The sequence below is a fragment of the Melospiza melodia genome, unplaced genomic scaffold (assembly GCF_035770615.1).
Source record: "Melospiza melodia melodia isolate bMelMel2 unplaced genomic scaffold, bMelMel2.pri scaffold_176, whole genome shotgun sequence".
Classification (NCBI taxonomy): domain Eukaryota; kingdom Metazoa; phylum Chordata; class Aves; order Passeriformes; family Passerellidae; genus Melospiza; species Melospiza melodia.
In genome coordinates, this window is record NW_026948522.1 from 75,168 (window position 1) to 98,257 (window position 23,090).

The following is a 23,090-nucleotide window of genomic DNA, read 5'->3' on the forward strand; positions in this document are numbered from 1 at the left end:
CGGCCGTATTTACGACAGTCGCGATTTACGGCCGTATTTACGACAGTCGCGCTTTACGGCACCTTTTACGACAGTCGCGCTTAACGGCCGTATTTACGACAGGCGCGCTTTACGGCACCTTTTACGACAGTCGCGCTTTACGGCCGTATTCACGACAGTCGCGCTTTACGGCACCTTTTACGACAGTCGCGCTTTACGGCCGTATTTACGACAGGCGCGCTTTACGGCCGTATTTACGACAGTCGCGCTTTACGGCCGTATTTACGACAGTCGCGCTTTACGGCCGTATTTACGGCAGTCGCGCTTTACGGCCGTATTTACGACAGTCGCGCTTTACGGCCGTATTTACGACAGGCGCGCTTTACGGCCGTATTTACGACTGTCGTGCTTTACGGCCGTATTTACGACAGTCGCGATTTACGGCCGTATTTACGACAGTCGCGCTTTACGGCCGTATTTACGACAGTCGCGCTTTACGGCCGTATTTACGGCAGTCGCGCTTTACGGCCGTATTTACGACAGTCGCGCTTTACGGCCCTATTTACGGCAGTCGCGCTTTACGGCCGTATTTACGACAGTCGCGCTTTACGGCACCTTTTACGACAGTCGCGCTTAACGGCCGTATTTACGACAGTCGCGCTTTATGGCACCTTTTACGACAGTCGCGCTTTACCGCACCTTTTACGACAGTCGCGATTTACGGCCGTATTTACGACAGTCGCGCTTTACGGCCGTATTTACGACAGTCGCGATTTACGGCCGTATTTACGACAGTCGCGCTTTACGGCACCTTTTACGACAGTCGCGATTTACGGCCGTATTTACGACAGTCGCGCATTACGGCCGTATTTACGGCAGTCGCGATTTACGGCCGTATTTACGACAGTCGCGCTTTACGGCCGTATTTACGGCAGTCGCGCTTTACGGCCGTATTTACGACAATCGCGCTTAACGGCCGTATTTACGACAGTCGCGCTTTACGGCACCTTTTACGACAGTCGCGATTTACGGCCGTATTTACGACAGTCGCGCTTTACGGCCGTATTTACGACAGTCGCGATTTACGGCTGTATTTACGACAGTCGCGCTTTACGGCACCTTTTACGACAGTCGCGCTTAACGGCCGTATTTACGACAGTCGCGCTTTACGGCACCTTTTACGACAGTCGCGCTTTACGGCCGTATTCACGACAGTCGCGCTTTACGGCCGTATTTACGGCAGTCGCGATTTACGGCCGTATTTACGACAGTCGCGCTTTACGGCCGTATTTACGACAGTCGCGCTTTACGGCCGTATTTACGACAGTCGCGCTTTACGGCCGTATTTACGGCAGTCGCGCTTTACGGCCGTATTTACGACAGTCGCGCTTTACGGCCGTATTTACGACAGGCGCGCTTTACGGCCGTATTTACGACTGTCGTGCTTTACGGCCGTATTTACGACAGTCGCGATTTTCGGCCGTATTTACGACAGTCGCGCTTTACGGCCGTATTTACGACAGTCGCGCTTTACGGCCGTATTTACGGCAGTCGCGCTTTACGGCACCTTTTACGACAGTCGCGCTTTACGGCACCTTTTACGACAGTCGCGCTTTACGGCCGTATTTACGGCAGTCGCGCTTTACGGCCGTATTTACGACAGTCGCGCTTTACGGCCGTATTTACGACAGTCGCGATTTACGGCCGTATTTACGACAGGCGCGCTTTACGGCCGTATTTACGACTGTCGCGCTTTACGGCACCTTTTACGACAGTCGCGATTTACGGCCGTATTTACGACAGTCGCGCTTTACGGCCGTATTTACGACAGTCGCTATTTACGGCCGTATTTACGACAGTCGCGATTTACGGCCGTATTTACGGCAGTCGCGCTTTACGGCCGTATTTACGACAGGCGCGCTTTACGGCCGTATTTACGACTGTCGCGCTTTACGGCCGTATTTACGACAGTCGCGATTTACGGCCGTATTTACGACAGTCGCGCTTTACGGCCGTATTTACGACAGTCGCGCTTTACGGCCGTATTTACGGCAGTCGCGCTTTACGGCCGTATTTACGGCAGTCGCGCTTTACGGCACCTTTTACGACAGTCGCGATTTACGGCCGTATTTACGACAGTCGCGCTTTACGGCCGTATTTACGACAGTCGCGATTTACGGCCGTATTTACGACTGTCGCGCTTTACGGCCGTATTTACGACAGTCGCGCTTTACGGCCGTATTTACGGCAGTCGCGCTTTACGGCCGTATTTACGGCAGTCGCGCTTTACGGCCGTATTTACGACCGTCGCGATTTACGGCCGTATTTACGGCAGTCGCGCTTTACGGCCGTATTTACGACAGGCGCGCTTTACGGCCGTATTTACGACAGTCGCGATTTACGGCCGTATTTACGACAGTCGCGATTTACGGCCGTATTTACGACAGTCGCGCTTTACGGCCGGAATACGGCAGTCCTGATTTACGGCCGTATTTACGGCAGTCCTTATTTACGGCCGTATTTACGGCAGTCGCGCTTTACGGCCGTATTTACGACAGTCGCGCTTTACGGCACCTTTTACGACAGTCGCGATTTACGGCCGTATTTACGACAGTCGCGCTTTACGGCCGTATTTACGACAGTCGCGCTTTACGGCCGTATTTACGACAGTCGCGCTTTACGGCCGTATTTACGGCAGTCGCGCTTTACGGCACCTTTTACGACAGTCGCGCTTTACGGCCGTATTTACGACAGTCGCGCTTTACGGCCGTATTTACGGCAGTCGCGCTTTACGGCCGTATTTACGACAGTCGCGCTTTACGGCCGTATTTACGACAGTCGCGATTTACGGCCGTATTTACGGCAGTCGCGCTTTACGGCTGTATTTACGGCAGTCGCGCTTTACGGCACCTTTTACGACAGTCGCGCTTTACGGCCGTCTTTACGGCAGTCGCGCTTTACGGCCGTATTTACGACAGTCGCGCTTTACGGCCGTATTTACGGCAGTCGCGCTTTACGGCCGGATTTACGACAGTCGCGCTTTACGGCCGTATTTACGACAGTCGCGATTTACGGCCGTATTTACGACAGTCGCGCTTTACGGCCGTATTTACGACAGTCGCGATTTACGGCCGTATTTACGACAGTCGCGCTTTACGGCACCTTTTACGGCAGTCGCGATTTACGGCCGTATTTACGACAGTCGCGCTTTACTGCCGTATTTACGGCAGTCGCGATTTACGGCCGTATTTACGACAGTCGCGCTTTACTGCCGTATTTACGACAGTCGCGCTTTACTGCCGTATTTACGGCAGTCGCGCTTTACGGCCGTATTTACGACAGGCGCGCTTTACGGCCGTATTTACGACTGTCGCGCTTTACGGCCGTATTTACGACAGGCGCGCTTTACGGCCGTATTTACGACAGCCGCGCTTTACGGCCGTATTTACGACAGTCGCGCTTTACGGCCGTATTTACGGCAGTCGCGCTTTACGGCACCTTTTACGACAGTCGCGCTTTACGGCCGTATTTACGGCAGTCGCGCTTTACGGCCGTATTTACGACAGTCGCGATTTACGGCCGTATTTACGACAGTCGCGCTTTACGGCCGTATTTACGGCAGTCGCGCTTTACGGCCGTATTTACGACAGGCGCGCTTTACGGCCGTATTTACGACTGTCGCGCTTTACGGCACCTTTTACGACAGTCGCGATTTACGGCCGTATTTACGACAGTCGCGCTTTACGGCACCTTTTACGACAGTCGCTATTTACGGCCGTATTTACGACAGTCGCGATTTACGGCCGTATTTACGGCAGTCGCGCTTTACGGCCGTATTTACGACAGGCGCGCTTTACGGCCGTATTTACGACTGTCGCGCTTTACGGCCGTATTTACGACAGTCGCGATTTACGGCCGTATTTACGACAGTCGCGCTTTACGGCCGTATTTACGACAGTCGCGCTTTACGGCCGTATTTACGGCAGTCGCGCTTTACGGCCGTATTTACGGCAGTCGCGCTTTACGGCACCTTTTACGACAGTCGCGATTTACGGCCGTATTTACGACAGTCGCGCTTTACGGCCGTATTTACGACAGTCGCGATTTACGGCCGTATTTACGACTGTCGCGCTTTACGGCCGTATTTACGACAGTCGCGCTTTACGGCCGTATTTACGGCAGTCGCGCTTTACGGCCGTATTTACGACAGTCGCGCTTTACGGCCGTATTTACGACAGTCGCGCTTTACGGCCGTATTTACGGCAGTCGCGCTTTACGGCACCTTTTACGACAGTCGCGCTTTACGGCCGTATTTACGACAGTCGCGCTTTACGGCCGTATTTACGGCAGTCGCGCTTTACGGCCGTATTTACGACAGTCGCGATTTACGGCCGTATTTACGGCAGTCGCGCTTTACGGCTGTATTTACGGCAGTCGCGCTTTACGGCACCTTTTACGACAGTCGCGCTTTACGGCCGTCTTTACGGCAGTCGCGCTTTACGGCCGTATTTACGACAGTCGCGCTTTACGGCCGTATTTACGGCAGTCGCGCTTTACGGCCGGATTTACGACAGTCGCGCTTTACGGCCGTATTTACGACAGTCGCGATTTACGGCCGTATTTACGACAGTCGCGCTTTACGGCCGTATTTACGACAGTCGCGATTTACGGCCGTATTTACGACAGTCGCGCTTTACGGCACCTTTTACGGCAGTCGCGATTTACGGCCGTATTTACGACAGTCGCGCTTTACTGCCGTATTTACGGCAGTCGCGATTTACGGCCGTATTTACGACAGTCGCGCTTTACTGCCGTATTTACGACAGTCGCGCTTTACTGCCGTATTTACGGCAGTCGCGCTTTACGGCCGTATTTACGACAGGCGCGCTTTACGGCCGTATTTACGACTGTCGCGCTTTACGGCCGTATTTACGACAGCCGCGCTTTACGGCCGTATTTACGACAGCCGCGCTTTACGGCCGTATTTACGACAGTCGCGCTTTACGGCCGTATTTACGGCAGTCGCGCTTTACGGCACCTTTTACGACAGTCGCGCTTTACGGCCGTATTTACGGCAGTCGCGCTTTACGGCCGTATTTACGACAGTCGCGATTTACGGCCGTATTTACGACAGTCGCGCTTTACGGCCGTATTTACGGCAGTCGCGCTTTACGGCCGTATTTACGACAGGCGCGCTTTACGGCCGTATTTACGACTGTCGCGCTTTACGGCACCTTTTACGACAGTCGCGATTTACGGCCGTATTTACGACAGTCGCGCTTTACGGCACCTTTTACGACAGTCGCTATTTACGGCCGTGTTTTCGACAGTCGCGATTTACGGCCGTATTTACGGCAGTCGCGCTTTACGGCCGTATTTACGACAGGCGCGCTTTACGGCCGTATTTACGGCAGTCGCGATTTACGGCCGTATTTACGACAGTCGCGCTTTACTGCCGTATTTACGACAGTCGCGCTTTACTGCCGTATTTACGGCAGTCGCGCTTTACGGCCGTATTTACGACAGGCGCGCTTTACGGCCGTATTTACGACTGTCGCGCTTTACGGCCGTATTTACGACAGGCGCGCTTTAGGGCCGTATTTACGACAGCCGCGCTTTACGGCCGTATTTACGACAGTCGCGCTTTACGGCCGTATTTACGGCAGTCGCGCTTTACGGCACCTTTTACGACAGTCGCGCTTTACGGCCGTATTTACGGCAGTCGCGCTTTACGGCCGTATTTACGACAGTCGCGATTTACGGCCGTATTTACGACAGTCGCGCTTTACGGCCGTATTTACGGCAGTCGCGCTTTACGGCCGTATTTACGACAGGCGCGCTTTACGGCCGTATTTACGACTGTCGCGCTTTACGGCACCTTTTACGACAGTCGCGATTTACGGCCGTATTTACGACAGTCGCGCTTTACGGCACCTTTTACGACAGTCGCTATTTACGGCCGTATTTACGACAGTCGCGATTTACGGCCGTATTTACGGCAGTCGCGCTTTACGGCCGTATTTACGACAGGCGCGCTTTACGGCCGTATTTACGACTGTCGCGCTTTACGGCCGTATTTACGACAGTCGCGATTTACGGCCGTATTTACGACAGTCGCGCTTTACGGCCGTATTTACGACAGTCGCGCTTTACGGCCGTATTTACGGCAGTCGCGCTTTACGGCCGTATTTACGGCAGTCGCGCTTTACGGCACCTTTTACGACAGTCGCGATTTACGGCCGTATTTACGACAGTCGCGCTTTACGGCCGTATTTACGACAGTCGCGATTTACGGCCGTATTTACGACTGTCGCGCTTTACGGCCGTATTTACGACAGTCGCGCTTTACGGCCGTATTTACGGCAGTCGCGCTTTACGGCCGTATTTACGACAGTCGCGCTTTACGGCCGTATTTACGACAGTCGCGCTTTACGGCCGTATTTACGGCAGTCGCGCTTTACGGCACCTTTTACGACAGTCGCGCTTTACGGCCGTATTTACGACAGTCGCGCTTTACGGCCGTATTTACGGCAGTCGCGCTTTACGGCCGTATTTACGACAGTCGCGCTTTACGGCCGTATTTACGACAGTCGCGATTTACGGCCGTATTTACGGCAGTCGCGCTTTACGGCTGTATTTACGGCAGTCGCGCTTTACGGCACCTTTTACGACAGTCGCGCTTTACGGCCGTCTTTACGGCAGTCGCGCTTTACGGCCGTATTTACGACAGTCGCGCTTTACGGCCGTATTTACGGCAGTCGCGCTTTACGGCCGGATTTACGACAGTCGCGCTTTACGGCCGTATTTACGACAGTCGCGATTTACGGCCGTATTTACGACAGTCGCGCTTTACGGCCGTATTTACGACAGTCGCGATTTACGGCCGTATTTACGACAGTCGCGCTTTACGGCACCTTTTACGGCAGTCGCGATTTACGGCCGTATTTACGACAGTCGCGCTTTACTGCCGTATTTACGGCAGTCGCGATTTACGGCCGTATTTACGACAGTCGCGCTTTACTGCCGTATTTACGACAGTCGCGCTTTACTGCCGTATTTACGGCAGTCGCGCTTTACGGCCGTATTTACGACAGGCGCGCTTTACGGCCGTATTTACGACTGTCGCGCTTTACGGCCGTATTTACGACAGGCGCGCTTTACGGCCGTATTTACGACAGCCGCGCTTTACGGCCGTATTTACGACAGTCGCGCTTTACGGCCGTATTTACGGCAGTCGCGCTTTACGGCACCTTTTACGACAGTCGCGCTTTACGGCCGTATTTACGGCAGTCGCGCTTTACGGCCGTATTTACGACAGTCGCGATTTACGGCCGTATTTACGACAGTCGCGCTTTACGGCCGTATTTACGGCAGTCGCGCTTTACGGCCGTATTTACGACAGGCGCGCTTTACGGCCGTATTTACGACTGTCGCGCTTTACGGCACCTTTTACGACAGTCGCGATTTACGGCCGTATTTACGACAGTCGCGCTTTACGGCACCTTTTACGACAGTCGCTATTTACGGCCGTATTTACGACAGTCGCGATTTACGGCCGTATTTACGGCAGTCGCGCTTTACGGCCGTATTTACGACAGGCGCGCTTTACGGCCGTATTTACGACTGTCGCGCTTTACGGCCGTATTTACGGCAGTCGCGCTTTACGGCCGTATTTACGACAGTCGCGCTTTACGGCCGTATTTACGGCAGTCGCGCTTTACGGCCGTATTTACGGCAGTCGCGCTTTACGGCACCTTTTACGACAGTCGCGATTTACGGCCGTATTTACGACAGTCGCGCTTTACGGCCGTATTTACGACAGTCGCGATTTACGGCCGTATTTACGACTGTCGCGCTTTACGGCCGTATTTACGACAGTCGCGCTTTACGGCCGTATTTACGGCAGTCGCGCTTTACGGCCGTATTTACGGCAGTCGCGCTTTACGGCCGTATTTACGACAGTCGCGATTTACGGCCGTATTTACGGCAGTCGCGCTTTACGGCCGTATTTACGACAGTCGCGCTTTACGGCCGTATTTACGACAGTCGCGATTTACGGCCGTATTTACGACAGTCGCGATTTACGGCCGTATTTACGACAGTCGCGCTTTACGGCCGTAATACGGCAGTCCTGATTTACGGCCGTATTTAAGGCAGTCCTTATTTACGGCCGTATTTACGGCAGTCGCGCTTTACGGCCGTATTTACGACAGTCGCGCTTTACGGCACCTTTTACGACAGTCGCGATTTACGGCCGTATTTACGACAGTCGCGCTTTACGGCCGTATTTACGACAGTCGCGCTTTACGGCCGTATTTACGACAGTCGCGATTTACGGCCGTATTTACGACAGTCGCGCTTTACGGCCGTATTTACGACAGTCGCGCTTTACGGCCGTATTTACGACAGTCGCGCTTTACGGCGGTATTTACGGCAGTCCTGATTTACGGCCGTATTTACGGCAGTCGCGCTTTACGGCCGTATTTACGGCAGTCACGCTTTACGGCCGTATTTACGACAGTCGCGCTTTACGGCCGTATTTACGACAGTCGCGCTTTACGGCCGTATTTACGACAGTCGCGCTTTACGGCCGTAATACGGCAGTCCTGATTTACGGCCGTATTTACGGCAGTCGCGCTTTACGGCCGTATTTACGGCAGTCGCGCTTTACGGCCGTATTTACGACAGTCGCGCTTTACGGCCGTATTTACGGCAGTCGCGCTTTACGGCCGTATTTACGACAGTCGCGCTTTACGGCCGTATTTACGACAGTCGCGATTTACGGCCGTATTTACGACAGTCGCGCTTTACGGCCGTATTTACGACAGTCGCGCTTTACGGCCGTATTTACGACAGTCGCGATTTACGGCCGTATTTACGACAGTCGCGCTTTACGGCCGTATTTACGACAGTCGCGCTTTACGGCCGTATTTACGACAGTCGCGCTTTACGGCGGTATTTACGGCAGTCCTGATTTACGGCCGTATTTACGGCAGTCGCGCTTTACGGCCGTATTTACGGCAGTCGCGCTTTACGGCCGTATTTACGACAGTCGCGCTTTACGGCCGTATTTACGACAGTCGCGCTTTACGGCCGTATTTACGGCAGTCGCGATTTACGGCCGTATTTACGGCAGTCGCGCTTTACGGCCGTATTTACGACAGTCGCGCTTTACGGCCGTATTTACGGCAGTCGCGCTTTACGGCCGTATTTACGGGAGTCGCGCTTTACGGCCGTATTTACGGCAGTCGCGCTTTACGGCCGTATTTACGACAGTCGCGCTTTACGGCCGTATTTAGGACAGTCGCGCTTTACGGCCGTATTTAAAGCAGTCGCGCTTTACGGCCGTATTTACGGCAGTCGCGCTTTACGGCCGTATTTACGGAAGTCGCGCTTTACGGCCGTATTTACGACAGTCGCGCTTTACGGCCGTATTTACGACAGTCGCGCTTTACGGCCGTATTTACGGCAGTCGCGCTTTACGGCCGTATTTACGACAGTCGCGCTTTACGGCCGTATTTACGACAGTCGCGCTTTACGGCCGTATTTACGACAGTCGCGCTTTACGGCCGTATTTACGACAGTCGCGCTTTACGGCCGTATTTACGGCAGTCGCGCTTTACGGCCGTATTTACGGCAGTCGCGCTTTACGGCCGTATTTACGACAGTCGCGATTTACGGCCGTATTTACGACAGTCGCGCTTTACGGCCGTATTTACGACAGTCGCGCTTTACGGCCGTATTTACGGCAGTCGCGCTTTACGGCCGTATTTACGGCAGTCGCGCTTTACGGCCGTATTTACGGCAGTCGCGCTTTACGGCCGTATTTACGACAGTCGCGCTTTACGGCCGTATTTAGGACAGTCGCGCTTTACGGCCGTATTTACGGCAGTCGCGCTTTACGGCCGTATTTACGGCAGTCGCGCTTTACGGCCGTATTTACGGCAGTCGCGATTTACGGCCGTATTTACGGCAGTCGCGCTTTACGGCCGTATTTACGGCAGTCGCGCTTTACGGCCGTATTTACGGCAGTCGCGCTTTACGGCCGTATTTAGGACAGTCGCGCTTTACGGCCGTATTTACGGCAGTCGCGCTTTACGGCCGTATTTACGGCAGTCGCGCTTTACGGCCGTATTTACGACAGTCGCTATTTACGGCCGTATTTACGGCAGTCGCGCTTTACGGCCGTATTTACGGCAGTCGCGCTTTACGGCCGTATTTACGGCAGTCGCGCTTTACGGCCGTATTTACGGCAGTCGCGCTTTACGGCCGTATTTACGACAGTCGCGCTTTACGGCCGTATTTACGACAGTCGCGCTTTACGGCCGTATTTACGACAGTCGCGCTTTACGGCCGTATTTACGGCAGTCGCGATTTACGGCCGTATTTACGGCCGTCGCGCTTTACGGCCGTATTTACGACAGTCGCGCTTTACGGCCGTATTTACGACAGTCGCGCTTTACGGCCGTATTTACGGCAGTCGCGCTTTACGGCCGTATTTACGGCAGTCGCGCTTTACGGCCGTATTTACGGCAGTCGCCCTTTACGGCCGTATTTACGGCAGTCGCGCTTTACGGCCGTATTTACGACAGTCGCGCTTTACGGCCGTATTTACGACAGTCGCGCTTTACGGCCGTATTTACGGCAGTCGCGCTTTACGGCCGTATTTACGACAGTCGCGCTTTACGGCCGTATTTACGGCAGTCGCGATTTACGGCCGTATTTACGGCAGTCGCGCTTTACGGCCGTATTTACGTCAGTCGCGCTTTACGGCCGTATTTACGGCAGTCGCGCTTTACGGCCGTATTTACGACAGTCGCGCTTTACGGCCGTATTTACGGCAGTCGCGCTTTACGGCCGTATTTACGACAGTCGCGCTTTACGGCCGTATTTACGGCAGTCGCGCTTTACGGCCGTATTTACGACAGTCGCGCTTTACGGCCGTATTTACGGCAGTCGCGCTTTACGGCCGTATTTACGGCAGTCGCGCTTTACGGCCGTAATTACGGCAGTCGCGCTTTACGGCCGTATTTACGGCAGTCGCGCTTTACGGCCGTATTTACGGCAGTCGCGCTTTACGGCCGTATTTACGGCAGTCGCGCTTTACGGCCGTATTTACGACAGTCGCGCTTTACGGCCGTATTTAAAGCAGTCGCGCTTTACGGCCGTATTTACGGCAGTCGCGCTTTACGGCCGTATTTACGACAGTCGCGCTTTACGGCCGTATTTACGGCAGTCGCGCTTTACGGCCGTATTTACGGCAGTCGCGCTTTACGGCCGTATTTACGGCAGTCGCGCTTTACGGCCGTATTTACGGCAGTCGCGATTTACGGCCGTATTTACGGCAGTCGCGCTTTACGGCCGTATTTACGGCAGTCGCGCTTTACGGCCGTATTTACGGAAGTCGCGCTTTACGGCCGTATTTTCGGCAGTCGCGCTTTACGGCCGTATTTACGGCAGTCGCGCTTTACGGCCGTATTTACGGCAGTCGCGCTTTACGGCCGTATTTACGACAGTCGCGATTTACGGCCGTATTTACGACAGTCGCGCTTTACGGCCGTATTTACGGCAGTCGCGCTTTACGGCCGTATTTACGGCAGTCGCGCTTTACGGCCGTATTTACGGCAGTCGCGCTTTAAGGCCGTATTTACGACAGTCGCGCTTTACGGCCGTATTTACGGCAGTCGCGCTTTACGGCCGTATTTACGACAGTCGCGCTTTACGGCCGTATTTACGACAGTCGCGATTTACGGCCGTAGTTACGACAGTCGCGCTTTACGGCCGTATTTACGACAGTCGCGCTTTACGGCCGTATTTACGGCAGTCGCGCTTTACGGCCGTATTTACGGCAGTCGCGCTTTACGGCCGTATTTACGGCAGTCGCGCTTTACGGCCGTATTTAGGACAGTCGCGCTTTACGGCCGTATTTAAAGCAGTCGCGCTTTACGGCCGTATTTACGGCAGTCGCGCTTTACGGCCGTATTTACGGAAGTCGCGCTTTACGGCCGTATTTACGACAGTCGCGCTTTACGGCCGTATTTACGACAGTCGCGCTTTACGGCCGTATTTACGGCAGTCGCGCTTTACGGCCGTATTTACGACAGTCGCGCTTTACGGCCGTATTTACGGCAGTCGCGCTTTACGGCACCTTTTACGACAGTCGCGCTTTACGGCCGTATTTACGACAGTCGCGCTTTACGGCCGTATTTACGGCAGTCGCGCTTTACGGCCGTATTTACGGCAGTCGCGCTTTACGGCCGTATTTACGGCAGTCGCGCTTTACGGCCGTATTTACGTCAGTCGCGATTTACGGCCGTATTTACGACAGTCGCGCTTTACGGCCGTATTTACGACAGTCGCGCTTTACGGCCGTATTTACGGCAGTCGCGCTTTACGGCCGTATTTACGGCAGTCGCGCTTTACGGCCGTATTTACGACAGTCGCGCTTTACGGCCGTATTTAGGACAGTCGGGCTTTAAGGCCGTATTTACGGCAGTCGCGCTTTACGGCCGTATTTACGGCAGTCGCGCTTTACGGCCGTATTTACGGCAGTCGCGCTTTACGGCCGTATTTACGGCAGTCGCGATTTACGGCCGTATTTACGGCAGTCGCGCTTTACGGCCGTATTTACGGCAGTCGCGCTTTACGGCCGTATTTAGGACAGTCGCGCTTTACGGCCGTATTTACGGCAGTCGCGCTTTACGGCCGTATTTACGGCAGTCGCGCTTTACGGCCGTATTTACGGCAGTCGCGCTTTACGGCCGTATTTACGACAGTCGCTATTTACGGCCGTATTTACGGCAGTCGCGCTTTACGGCCGTATTTACGGCAGTCGCGCTTTACGGCCGTATTTACGGCAGTCGCGCTTTACGGCCGTATTTACGACAGTCGCGATTTACGGCCGTATTTACGACAGTCGCGCTTTACGGCCGTATTTACGACAGTCGCGCTTTACGGCCGTATTTACGACAGTCGCGCTTTACGGCCGTATTTACGGCAGTCGCGATTTACGGCCGTATTTACGGCCGTCGCGCTTTACGGCCGTATTTACGACAGTCGCGCTTTACGGCCGTATTTACGACAGTCGCGCTTTACGACCGTATTTACGGCAGTCGCGCTTTACGGCCGTATTTACGGCAGTCGCGCTTTACGGCCGTATTTACGGCAGTCGCCCTTTACGGCCGTATTTACGGCAGTCGCGCTTTACGGCCGTATTTACGACAGTCGCGCTTTACGGCCGTATTTAGGACAGTCGCGCTTTACGGCCGTATTTACGGCAGTCGCGCTTTACGGCCGTATTTACGACAGTCGCGCTTTACGGCCGTATTTACGGCAGTCGCGCTTTACGGCCGTATTTACGGCAGTCGCGCTTTACGGCCGTATTTACGGCAGTCGCGATTTACGGCCTTATTTACGGCAGTCGCGCTTTACGGCCGTATTTACGACAGTCGCGCTTTACGGCCGTATTTACGACAGTCGCGATTTACGGCCGTATTTACGGCAGTCGCGCTTTACGGCCGTATTTACGACAGTCGCGCTTTACGGCCGTATTTACGGCAGTCGCGATTTACGGCCGTATTTACGGCAGTCGCGCTTTACGGCCGTATTTACGTCAGTCGCGCTTTACGGCCGTATTTACGGCAGTCGCGCTTTACGGCCGTATTTACGACAGTCGCGCTTTACGGCCGTATTTACGACAGTCGCGCTTTACGGCCGTATTTACGGCAGTCGCGCTTTACGGCCGTATTTACGACAGTCGCGCTTTACGGCCGTATTTACGGCAGTCGCGCTTTACGGCCGTATTTACGACAGTCGCGCTTTACGGCCGTATTTACGGCAGTCGCGCTTTACGGCCGTATTTACGGCAGTCGCGCTTTACGGCCGTAATTACGGCAGTCGCGCTTTACGGCCGTATTTACGGCAGTCGCGCTTTACGGCCGTATTTACGACAGTCGCGCTTTACGGCCGTAGTTCAAGCAGTCGCGCTTTACGGCCGTATTTACGGCAGTCGCGCTTTACGGCCGTATTTACGACAGTCGCGCTTTACGGCCGTATTTACGGCAGTCGCGCTTTACGGCCGTATTTACGGCAGTCGCGCTTTACGGCCGTATTTACGGCAGTCGCGCTTTACGGCCGTATTTACGACAGTCGCGATTTACGGCCGTATTTACGGCAGTCGCGCTTTACGGCCGTATTTACGGCAGTCGCGCTTTACGGCCGTATTTACGGAAGTCGCGCTTTACGGCCGTATTTACGGCAGTCGCGCTTTACGGCCGTATTTACGGCAGTCGCGCTTTACGGCCGTATTTACGACAGTCGCGCTTTACGGCCGTATTTACGACAGTCGCGATTTACGGCCGTATTTACGACAGTCGCGCTTTACGGCCGTATTTACGGCAGTCGCGCTTTACGGCCGTATTTACGGCAGTCGCGCTTTACGGCCGTATTTACGGCAGTCGCGCTTTACGGCCGTATTTACGGCAGTCGCGCTTTAAGGCCGTATTTACGACAGTCGCGCTTTACGGCCGTATTTACGGCAGTCGCGCTTTACGGCCGTATTTACGACAGTCGCGCTTTACGGCCGTATTTACGACAGTCGCGATTTACGGCCGTAGTTACGACAGTCGCGCTTTACGGCCGTATTTACGACAGTCGCGCTTTACGGCCGTATTTACGACAGTCGCGCTTTACGGCCGTATTTACGGCAGTCGCGATTTACGGCCGTATTTACGGCAGTCGCGCTTTACGGCCGTATTTACGGCAGTCGCGATTTACGGCCGTATTTACGGCAGTCGCGCTTTGCGGCCGTATTTACGGCAGTCGCGCTTTACGGCCGTATTTACGACAGTCGCTATTTACGGCCGTATTTACGGCAGTCGCGCTTTACGGCCGTATTTACGGCAGTCGCGCTTTACGGCCGTATTTACGGCAGTCGCGCTTTACGGCCGTATTTAGGACAGTCGCGCTTTACGGCCGTATTTAAAGCAGTCGCGCTTTACGGCCGTATTTACGGCAGTCGCGCTTTACGGCCGTATTTACGGAAGTCGCGCTTTACGGCCGTATTTACGACAGTCGCGCTTTACGGCCGTATTTACGACAGTCGCGCTTTACGGCCGTATTTACGGCAGTCGCGCTTTACGGCCGTATTTACGACAGTCGCGCTTTACGGCCGTATTTACGACAGTCGCGCTTTACGGCCGTATTTACGACAGTCGCGCTTTACGGCCGTATTTACGACAGTCGCGCTTTACGGCCGTATTTACGGCAGTCGCGCTTTACGGCCGTATTTACGGCAGTCGCGCTTTACGGCCGTATTTACGGCAGTCGCGCTTTACGGCCGTATTTACGACAGTCGCGATTTACGGCCGTATTTACGACAGTCGCGCTTTACGGCCGTATTTACGACAGTCGCGCTTTACGGCCGTATTTACGGCAGTCGCGCTTTACGGCCGTATTTACGGCAGTCGCGCTTTACGGCCGTATTTACGACAGTCGCGCTTTACGGCCGTATTTAGGACAGTCGGGCTTTAAGGCCGTATTTACGGCAGTCGCGCTTTACGGCCGTATTTACGGCAGTCGCGCTTTACGGCCGTATTTACGGCAGTCGCGCTTTACGGCCGTATTTACGGCAGTCGCGATTTACGGCCGTATTTACGGCAGTCGCGCTTTACGGCCGTATTTACGGCAGTCGCGCTTTACGGCCGTATTTACGGCAGTCGCGCTTTACGGCCGTATTTAGGACAGTCGCGCTTTACGGCCGTATTTACGGCAGTCGCGCTTTACGGCCGTATTTACGGCAGTCGCGCTTTACGGCCGTATTTACGGCAGTCGCGCTTTACGGCCGTATTTACGACAGTCGCTATTTACGGCCGTATTTACGGCAGTCGCGCTTTACGGCCGTATTTACGGCAGTCGCGCTTTACGGCCGTATTTACGTCAGTCGCGCTTTACGGCCGTATTTACGACAGTCGCGCTTTACGGCCGTATTTACGACAGTCGCGCTTTACGGCCGTATTTACGACAGTCGCGCTTTACGGCCGTATTTACGGCAGTCGCGCTTTACGGCCGTATTTACGACAGTCGCGCTTTACGGCCGTATTTACGGCAGTCGCGCTTTACGGCCGTATTTACGACAGTCGCGCTTTACGGCCGTATTTACGGCAGTCGCGCTTTACGGCCGTATTTACGGCAGTCGCGCTTTACGGCCGTAATTACGGCAGTCGCGCTTTACGGCCGTATTTACGGCAGTCGCGCTTTACGGCCGTATTTACGGCAGTCGCGCTTTACGGCCGTATTTACGACAGTCGCGCTTTACGGCCGTAGTTCAAGCAGTCGCGCTTTACGGCCGTATTTACGGCAGTCGCGCTTTACGGCCGTATTTACGACAGTCGCGCTTTACGGCCGTATTTACGGCAGTCGCGCTTTACGGCCGTATTTACGGCAGTCGCGCTTTACGGCCGTATTTACGGCAGTCGCGCTTTACGGCCGTATTTACGGCAGTCGCGATTTACGGCCGTATTTACGGCAGTCGCGCTTTACGGCCGTATTTACGGCAGTCGCGCTTTACGGCCGTATTTACGGAAGTCGCGCTTTACGGCCGTATTTACGGCAGTCGCGCTTTACGGCCGTATTTACGGCAGTCGCGCTTTACGGCCGTATTTACGACAGTCGCGCTTTACGGCCGTATTTACGACAGTCGCGATTTACGGCCGTATTTACGACAGTCGCGCTTTACGGCCGTATTTACGGCAGTCGCGCTTTACGGCCGTATTTACGGCAGTCGCGCTTTACGGCCGTATTTACGGCAGTCGCGCTTTACGGCCGTATTTACGGCAGTCGCGCTTTAAGGCCGTATTTACGACAGTCGCGCTTTACGGCCGTATTTACGGCAGTCGCGCTTTACGGCCGTATTTACGACAGTCGCGCTTTACGGCCGTATTTACGACAGTCGCGATTTACGGCCGTAGTTACGACAGTCGCGCTTTACGGCCGTATTTACGACAGTCGCGCTTTACGGCCGTATTTACGACAGTCGCGCTTTACGGCCGTATTTACGGCAGTCGCGATTTACGGCCGTATTTACGGCAGTCGCGCTTTACGGCCGTATTTACGGCAGTCGCGATTTACGGCCGTATTTACGGCAGTCGCGCTTTGCGGCCGTATTTACGGCAGTCGCGCTTTACGGCCGTATTTACGACAGTCGCTATTTACGGCCGTATTTACGGCAGTCGCGCTTTACGGCCGTATTTACGGTAGTCGCGCTTTACGGCCGTATTTACGGCAGTCGCGCTTTACGGCCGTATTTACGGCAGTCGCGCTTTACGGCCGTATTTACGGCAGTCGCGCTTTACGGCCGTAGTTACGGCAGTCGCGCTTTACGGCCGTATTTACGACAGTCGCGCTTTACGGCCGTATTTACGGCAGTCGCGCTTTACGGCCGTATTTACGGCAGTCGCGCTTTACGGCCGTATTTACGACAGTCGCGATTTACGGCCGTAGTTACGACAGTCGCGCTTTAGGGCCGTATTTACGACAGTCGCGCTTTACGGCCGTATTTACGACAGTCGCGCTTTACGGCCGTATTTACGGCAGTCGCGATTTACGGCCGTATTTACGGCAGTCGCGCTTTACGGCCGTATTTACGGCAGTCGCGCTTTACGGCCGTATTTACGGCAGTCGCGCTTTACGGCCGTATTTACGGCAGTCGCGCTTTGCGGCCGTATTTACGACAGTCGCGCTTTACAGCCGTATTTACGACAGTCGCTATTTACGGCCGTATTTACGGCAGTCGCGCTTTACGGCCGTATTTACGGCAGTCGCGCTTTACGGCCGTATTTACGGCAGTCGCGCTTTACGGCCGTATTTACGACAGTCGCGCTTTACGGCCGTATTTACGGCAGTCGCGCTTTACGGCCGTATTTACGGCAGTCGCGCTTTACGGCCGTATTTACGGCAGTCGCGCTTTACGGCCGTATTTACGACAGTCGCGATTTACGGCCGTATTTACGACAGTCGCGCTTTACGGCCGTATTTACGACAGTCGCGCTTTACGGCCGTATTTACGACAGTCGCGATTTACGGCCGTATTTACGACAGTCGCGCTTTACGGCCGTATTTACGACAGTCGCGCTTTACGGCCGTATTTACGACAGTCGCGATTTACGGCCGTATTTACGACAGTCGCGCTTTACGGCCGTATTTACGACAGTCGCGCTTTACGGCCGTATTTACGACAGTCGCGCTTTACGGCGGTATTTACGGCAGTCCTGATTTACGGCCGTATTTACGGCAGTCGCGCTTTACGGCCGTATTTACGGCAGTCGCGCTTTACGGCCGTATTTACGACAGTCGCGCTTTACGGCCGTATTTACGACAGTCGCGCTTTACGGCCGTATTTACGACAGTCGCGCTTTACGGCCGTATTTACGGCAGTCGCGATTTACGGCCGTATTTACGGCAGTCGCGCTTTACGGCCGTATTTACGACAGTCGCGCTTTACGGCCGTATTTACGGCAGTCGCGCTTTACGGCCGTATTTACGGCAGTCGCGCTTTACGGCCGTATTTACGACAGTCGCGCTTTACGGCCGTATTTAGGACAGTCGCGCTTTACGGCCGTATTTAAAGCAGTCGCGCTTTACGGCCGTATTTACGGCAGTCGCGCTTTACGGCCGTATTTACGGAAGTCGCGCTTTACGGCCGTATTTACGACAGTCGCGCTTTACGGCCGTATTTACGACAGTCGCGATTTACGGCCGTATTTACGGCAGTCGCGCTTTACGGCCGTATTTACGGCAGTCGCGCTTTACGGCCGTTTACGACAGTCGCGATTTACGGCCGTATTTACGACAGTCGCGCTTTACGGCCGTATTTACGACAGTCGCGCTTTACGGCCGTATTTACGACAGTCGCGCTTTACGGCCGTATTTACGGCAGTCGCGCTTTACGGCCGTATTTACGGCAGTCGCGCTTTACGGCCGTATTTACGGCAGTCGCGCTTTACGGCCGTATTTACGGCAGTCGCGATTTACGGCCGTATTTACGGCAGTCGCGCTTTACGGCACCTTTTACGACAGTCGCGATTTACGGCCGTATTTACGACAGTCGCGCTTTACGGCCGTATTTACGACAGTCGCGCTTTACGGCCGTATTTACGACAGTCGCGCTTTACGGCCGTATTTACGGCAAGTCGCGCTTTACGGCCGTATTTACGACAGTCGCGCTTTACGGCCGTATTTACGACAGTCGCTATTTACGGCCGTATTTACGACAGTCGCGCTTTACGGCACCTTTTACGACAGTCGCGCTTTACGGCCGTATTTACGGCAGTCGCGCTTTACGGCCGTATTTACGACAGTCGCGCTTTACGGCCGTATTTACGGCAGTCGCGATTTACGGCCGTATTTACGGCAGTCGCGCTTTACGGCCGTATTTACGGCAGTCGCGCTTTACGGCCGTATTTACGGCAGTCGCGCTTTGCGGCCGTATTTACGGCAGTCGCGCTTTACGGCCGTATTTACGACAGTCGCTATTTACGGCCGTATTTACGGCAGTCGCGCTTTACGGCCGTATTTACGGCAGTCGCGCTTTACGGCCGTATTTACGGCAGTCGCGCTTTACGGCCGTATTTACGACAGTCGCGCTTTACGGCCGTATTTACGGCAGTCGCGCTTTACGGCGTATTTACGGCAGTCGCGCTTTACGGCCGTATTTACGGCAGTCGCGCTTTACGGCCGTATTTACGACAGTCGCGCTTTACGGCCGTATTTACGGCAGTCGCGCTTTACGGCCGTATTTTACGGCAGTCGCGCTTTACGGCCGTATTTACGACAGTCGCGCTTTTACGGCCGTAGTTACGACAGTCGCGCTTTAGGGCCGTATTTACGACAGTCGCGCTTTACGGCCGTATTTACGACAGTCGCGCTTTACGGCCGTATTTACGGCAGTCGCGATTTACGGCCGTATTTACGGCAGTCGCGCTTTACGGCCGTATTTACGGCAGTCGCGCTTTACGGCCGTATTTACGGCAGTCGCGCTTTACGGCCGTATTTACGGCAGTCGCGCTTTGCGGCCGTATTAACGACAGTCGCGCTTTACGGCCGTATTTACGACAGTCGCTATTTACGGCCGTATTTACGGCAGTCGCGCTTTACGGCCGTATTTACGGCAGTCGCGCTTTACGGCCGTATTTACGGCAGTCGCGCTTTACGGCCGTATTTACGGCAATCGCGCTTTACGGCCGTATTTACGACAGTCGCGATTTACGGCCGTATTTACGACAGTCGCGCTTTACGGCCGTATTTACGACAGTCGCGATTTACGGCCGTATTTACGACAGTCGCGATTTACGGCCGTATTTACGACAGTCGCGCTTTACGGCCGTATTTACGACAGTCGCGCTTTACGGCCGTATTTACGACAGTCGCGCTTTACGGCCGTATTTACGACAGTCGCGCTTTACGGCGGTATTTACGGCAGTCCTGATTTACGGCCGTATTTACGGCAGTCGCGCTTTACGGCCGTATTTACGACAGTCACGCTTTACGGCCGTATTTACGACAGTCGCGCTTTACGGCGGTATTTACGGCAGTCCTGATTTATGGCCGTATTTACGGCAGTCGCGCTTTACGGCCGTATTTACGACAGTCACGCTTTACGGCCGTATTTACGACAGTCGCGCTTTACGGCCGTATTTACGACAGTCGCGCTTTACGGCCGTATTTACGACAGTCGCGCTTTACGGCCGTATTTACGGCAGTCGCGATTTACGGCCGTATTTACGGCAGTCGCGCTTTACGGCCGTATTTACGACAGTCGCGCTTTACGGCCGTATTTACGGCAGTCGCGCTTTACGGCCGTATTTACGGCAGTCGCGCTTTACGGCCGTATTTACGACAGTCGCGCTTTACGGCCGTATTTAGGACAGTCGCGCTTTACGGCCGTATTTAAGACAGTCGCGCTTTACGGCCGTATTTACGGCAGTCGCGCTTTACGGCCGTATTTACGGAAGTCGCGCTTTACGGCCGTATTTACGGACAGTCGCGCTTTACGGCCGTATTTACGACAGTCGCGCTTTACGGCCGTATTTACGGCAGTCGCGCTTTACGGCCGTATTTACGACAGTCGCGCTTTACGGCCGTATTTACGACAGTCGCGCTTTACGGCCGTATTTACGACAGTCGCGATTTACGGCCGTATTTACGACAGTCGCGCTTTACGGCCGTATTTACGACAGTCGCGCTTTACGGGCCGTATTTACGGCAGTCGCGCTTTACGGCCGTATTTACGGCAGTCGCGCTTTACGGCCGTATTTACGACAGTCGCGATTTACGGCCGTATTTACGACAGTCGCGCTTTACGGCCGTATTTACGACAGTCGCGCTTTACGGCCGTATTTACGGCAGTCGCGCTTTACGGCCGTATTTACGACAGTCGCGCTTTACGGCCGTATTTAGGACAGTCGCGCTTTACGGCCGTATTTACGGCAGTCGCGCTTTACGGCCGTATTTACGGCAGTCGCGCTTTACGGCCGTATTTACGGCAGTCGCGATTTACGGCCGTATTTACGGCAGTCGCGCTTTACGGCCGTATTTACGGCAGTCGCGCTTTACGGCCGTATTTACGCAGTCGCGCTTTACGGCCGTATTTAGGACAGTCGCGCTTTATGGCCGTATTTACGGCAGTCGCGCTTTACGGCCGTATTTACGGCAGTCGCGCTTTACGGCCGTATTTACGGCAGTCGCGCTTTACGGCGTATTTACGGCAGTCGCGATTTACGGCCGTATTTACGACAGTCGCGCTTTACGGCCGTATTTACGGCAGTCGCGCTTTACGGCCGTATTTACGGCAGTCGCCCTTTACGGCCGTATTTACGGCAGTCGCGCTTTACGGCCGTATTTAGGACAGTCGCGCTTTACGGCCGTATTTACGGCAGTCGCGCTTTACGGCCGTATTTACGACAGTCGCGCTTTACGGCCGTATTTACGGCAGTCGCGCTTTACGGCCGTATTTACGGCAGTCGCGATTTACGGCCTTATTTACGGCAGTCGCGCTTTACGGCCGTATTTACGGCAGTCGCGCTTTACGGCCGTATTTACGACAGTCGCGATTTACGGCCGTATTTACGACAGTCGCGCTTACGGCCGTATTTACGACAGTCGCGCTTTACGGCCGTATTTACGGCAGTCGCGATTTACGGCCGTATTTACGGCAGTCGCGCTTTACGGCCGTATTTACGACAGTCGCGCTTTACGGCCGTATTTACGACAGTCGCGCTTTACGGCCGTATTTACGGCAGTCGCGCTTTACGGCCGTATTTACGGCAGTCGCGCTTTACGGCCGTATTTACGACAGTCGCGCTTTACGGCCGTATTTACGGCAGTCGCGCTTTACGGCCGTATTTACGGCAGTCGCGCTTTACGGCCGTATTTACGGCAGTCGCGCTTTACGTCCGTATTTACGGGAGTCGCGCTTTACGGCCGTATTTACGGCAGTCGCGCTTTACGGCCGTATTTACGGCAGTCGCGCTTTACGGCCGTATTTACGGCAGTCGCGCTTTACGGCCGTATTTACGACAGTCGCGCTTTACGGCCGTATTTACGGCAGTCGCGCTTTACGGCCGTATTTACGGCAGTCGCGCTTTACGGCCGTATTTACGGCAGTCGCGATTTACGGCCGTATTTACGGCAGTCGCGCTTTACGGCCGTATTTACGGCAGTCGCGATTTACGGCCGTATTTACGGCAGTCGCGCTTTACGGCCGTATTTACGGCAGTCGCGCTTTACGGCCGTATTTACGGCAGTCGCGCTTTACGGCCGTATTTACGGCAGTCGCGCTTTACGGCCGTATTTACGGCAGTCGCGCTTTACGGCCGTATTTACGACAGTCGCGCTTTACGGCCGTATTTACGGAAGTCGCGCTTTACGGCCGTATTTACGGCAGTCGCGCTTTACGGCCGTATTTACGGCAGTCGCGCTTTACGGCCGTATTTACGGCAGTCGCGCTTTACGGCCGTATTTACGGCAGTCGCGCTTTACGGCCGTATTTACGGCAGTCGCGCTTTACGGCCGTATTTACGACAGTCGCGCTTTACGGCCGTAGTTACGACAGTCGC